Source organism: Wolffia australiana, chromosome 5, assembly GCF_029677425.1.
Source record: "Wolffia australiana isolate 7733 chromosome 5, ASM2967742v1".
Taxonomy (NCBI): Eukaryota; Viridiplantae; Streptophyta; class Magnoliopsida; order Alismatales; family Araceae; genus Wolffia; species Wolffia australiana.
Genome location: NC_135839.1, coordinates 17946772 through 17951279, shown reverse-complemented (window position 1 = coordinate 17951279; position 4508 = coordinate 17946772). Strand labels below are relative to the sequence as shown.

General features: G+C 46.6%; 1 pseudogene across 1 annotated transcript; it reads left to right on the top strand.

Moving 5' to 3' along the window:
* The first annotated feature begins 2494 nt into the window (after positions 1-2494).
* Positions 2495-3866, top strand: LOC144703670 (peroxidase P7-like; annotated as a pseudogene). The gene is made up of 3 exons (XR_013581589.1): positions 2495-2801; positions 2903-3094; positions 3198-3866. The product of XR_013581589.1 is annotated as a peroxidase P7-like (transcript).
* The last annotated feature ends 642 nt before the right edge of the window (positions 3867-4508 follow it).

Below are 4508 nucleotides of genomic sequence, written 5' to 3'. Positions count from 1 at the left end.
AGAGTGAAGAGGGGGAAGGGGGAGAGAGAGTGAAACCAATAGATAGAAGACCAATAGAGTGAAGAGGGGGAAGTGAGAGAGAGAGAGAGAGACCAATAGAGAGAAAAGGGGGAAGAGAGAGAGAGAGAGAGAGAGAGAGAGAGAGAGATAGACCAATAGAGTGAAGAGGGGGAAGAGGGAGAGAGAGAGACCAATAGAGTGAAGAGGGGGAAGAGGGAGAGGGAGAGAGAGACCAATAGAGTGAAGAGGGGGAAGTGGAAGAGAGATAGAGAGAGAGAGACCAATAGAGTGAAGAGGGGGAAGTGGGAGAGAGAGAGAGACCAATAGAGAGAAGAGGGGGAAGAGGGAGATATAGAAAGAGATACACAGAGAGGGAGAGAGATAGAGACCAATGGAGAGAAGATGGGAAGAGAAAGATAGAAAGAGATACAGAGAGAGAGGCCGACAGAGAGAATATGGGGAAGAGGGAGATAGAAAGAGATACACAGAGAGAGAGGCCGATAGAGAGAAGATGGGGAAGAGGAAGAGAGAAAGAGAGACCAAGAGAGATAAACTCTGTGAGATCAAGTTGACCAGTCCAATTGGCTATGTAAGTTAATGGGCTGCAATTTAAAATGTTGAAAATATTACACATTTTGGATGAACCTGTAGTCAATTTCATCAAATGAACAAGAGATAAAGTGAAGAAAGTGTGTGTGAGAGAGACAGAGGAACTATGAAAATACTAAATTAAGGACAACATCCATGAGTTTCCCTTGAGGTCTTTGAATTTCATTCTCATAAAGACGAATTTCAGATATTTATCATATATGTTAAACTGATATATGTTTTCCACCAATTAAATGGATATGCAAATTGTGTTTTTTCTGTAATTCAACAAAAAATGAACTTCGACGGATAAAACCCAACTAATGTTGTAAAGCCATTTAGAGTATATGTCAAATAGTTTTGTCATCCAATTTCTGAGTTTTTTGTAGATTTATTTTACTGAGTTATTATCAAAAATTAAGTTGTTACTGCACAAATTAGAAAAGTAAATTCAATTTCGGAAGGACCATTGAAGACATTGGAATGATTAGTTTTACCCAATTTTAGGATATACCCAGGTGATGCATACTTTGGTTAGTTAGCATAAAAAAAATTCACAAATTTAAGATTTATTTAATTGAAAATATTACACATTTCCTAAGAAAATTATCATAGAAGTATTGAAATATAGAATGAAATCGTGGGATACTAGAAGGGATGTGGATTAACTTGGTAAAATTTTCAGTTCTTTTATACATTTCAACAGCTTATTCGTCCGACAAAACTCAGTTAGCTCTATCCGTCTCCAGCCTCAGCGCAAGACCGAGAGTAAAGTGAAGATCTCTCCCAAGAAGCAGCTGCTCAAGCGTCGATGATGTGTACGATGAACCTGAGACAGATATAGCGAAGTTGATGCGAAACGCATTCGGATAAAAATTTTCTGAAAATGACGTGGAAGTTCATTACACTGAGCGAGCGAGCGAGAGAGAAAGAAAGGCAGCGGGATAGAGGGAGAGCGGGAGCGAGGGAAAAAGAGAGGATGAGAAAAAAAAAGTGAGAAATAGAAAGCAAGAGAGAGAGAGAGAGAGAGAGAGAGAGAGAGAGTACGGGCGAGAGAGAAAGTAAATCGTCGGATTATTGGGGCCGGTGACGATGAAGAGATAGTCAGAGTGAGGCAGTCTTCGGTTTGCCAGGAACGTTGGGCAAGTGGTGAGAGCCGAAGAAAGTGCTAGCGATACGAAAAATTCGGCTAGGCTAGGACGGTGGCGAAGTATTGAGAGATTGGGAGCGTTTGAGAAAGAGAGAAATATGGAGACGTAAAGAAAGCTAAAGCAAGACGAAAGTTATGTTTACGAGCGCAGTCAGAGAGAGATAGAGAAAGAGAGAAACATAAAGACTTCAAGTTAGCCGGGCCGGGGACGAGGAGCCCCCAACGACAGTTAGAGAGAGAGAGAGAGAGAGAGAGAGAGAGAGAGAGAGAGAGAGAGAGAGAGACAGAGACAGAGAGACAGAGAGACAGAGAGAGAGAGAGAGAGAGAGAGCGAGATAGATAGATAGAGAGAGAGAGAGAGAGAAAAAAAAAGAGGATGTTCACGCCCAAGAGAGTTGACGTTCGACGAATTACCGTCACGGTCGATCATTATGGATTTATGTATGGTTTTATACAGTTGACGATCGATGGAGAATATGGGTCGACGGCCAACCCCCATTCTGACGGTTGACGGTGCTCACACAGACTCTCCCCTCCAGTTCCATCGTCTCCTACCCCGTCCAGCCTTTCCTACCTGCTCCCGTAGAAACTAGATCAGATAGAAGCGTTCTGACTGTCTTCTGGTCAACCCGTTTTGCTTGCCGTTGCAGGTAAGCCTCACGCGCAAAAAACGACGACCGGGTGGGTTTCCCTTCTTCCTGGGAGTCATCCTTGGCTTGGCTTCAAATTTAGAGGGATCGTGCTGCCGCCGCGCATTATATAAGGAGCTGCGCTACCTTGGAGAGTTCAACCGGCAAAAGGACCAAAACAGTTCAGCAGAGCACTTGTTGCTCACTGCAGAACAATGGTGTCCTTTGGCAGCAGCAGGTCCATCGCCTGCTCTCTTCTCGTCATTTTCCTGTGCGCGTGCACGGCGAACGCCCAGCTGAGTGCGAACTTCTACACCCGAAGCTGCCCGAACCTCCCGAGAATCGTCCAAACTGCCATGCGAGCGGCTGTGCGCAACGACCCTCGACTGCCCGCCTCCATCATCCGCCTCTTCTTCCACGACTGTTTCGTCAATGTACGCCGGGTTTCGCACTCTCGGACGGACTAGATAGACAGTTAGATTACTCTTCTTCATCCTCGCGTCTGACGTCTTGTCCCGCGTGCACTTCTGGGCAGGGCTGCGACGGATCCGTGCTTCTGGCGGACACCCCGACGTTCACCGGCGAACAGAACGCGTTCTCGAACAGGAACTCCATCCGCGGCATGGACGTCATCGAAACTATCAAGTCCGCCGTTGAGGCTGCGTGCAACGCCACCGTATCTTGCGCGGACATCCTCGCGCTCGCCACCCGAGACGGCGTCGTCTTGGTGAGCACTCTATCATCGATCAAACGCTCAAGTACAGGAAGAAACCCCGTAGTATCTATCTATCCTCTAACCAGCTAAATCCGCGTTTCGGAAACTCCCGCAGAGCGGAGGGCCCTCGTGGACGGTGCCGCTAGGACGCCGAGACGCGAGAACGGCGAGCCAGAGCGCCGCCAACAGCAACCTCCCTCTTGCATCCTCGAGCCTATCCACTCATCACCAGCTTCCAAAACCAGGGCCTCAACCTACGCGACCTCGTCGCGCTGTCCGGCGCGCACACCTTCGGCCTCGCCCGCTGCGTCACCTTCCGCAACCGCATCTACAACGATACGAACATCCAGCCCGCGTTTGCCGCCACCAGGAGGGCCACCTGCCCGCAGTCTGGCGGAGCCGGCGACCTCGCGCCGCTCGACGTCACCACTCCGAATGCCTTTGACAACGCCTACTACATCAATCTCATGTCCAGGAGAGGTCTCCTCCATTCCGACCAGGAGCTGTTTAACAACGGCTCTGCCGACTCCATCGTCCGCGGCTACGCCAACAACAGGGCCGCCTTCTTTAGGGACTTTGTGGCCTCCATGGTGAAGATGGGAAACATCGCCCTCTCACCGGTTCCAACGGAGAGATTAGGCGAGTGTGCAGCAGGGTGAACTGATTTTCTCTGCCTGCAACCACTTGTTGTTGTCTTCCTATCTTCCTATTTATATTTTTGTTGCTCGGTGGAGCAACACGACATATTCTTCTTCTCTTAATAAAAATCACTTCTTGGCTATAACTTAGTGTAGAGAACTCCTTAGGAGTAGTAAGTACTCGCGATAAGCGTCTCATGGGGGATTAAGGAATGACTTCCTTTTCCGAAAAAATCTTAGCGAAACATTTATTTAAATAAGGCTTTAATGCCCCGGCAGGTCCCGGTGTCACCCTTCGGGTCGGTCAAATGTGCGAGCTTTTTTCCAGCTCTGCATCTATTAAAATAAAACCTTGACTTCCGTTAAATACTAAATCTTTGGCAGTTTACGTGGAAGATTAATATTTGTTCAGTACGAAGGCTACACTACTAACATTACGTGGATGATACATAATTCTTCTTGTCACAACATGTTGACTTGCAAGATATGTTTACCACACTACTGAATAAGTGTATATATGTTTCAGCCACCGAATGTGCGCCATTTAAGGTATATTTTCTCATTATTCTATTGATCTAATCCGTCATGTTTTTTAAACAGATTTCTGAGTAGATTGAATAAAATCCGTCATATTTAACTATGCCGCATTATTTTTAAAAAACCAACCACATGTAAACAAACCCATACGCTTTTACGCAATACCAGCCCGCCAAACAACCTTTGGGGTATCTATGTGACCTTAAGATTTTAACCCCATACTACTATGAGCTCATTCAAATAGTACAACG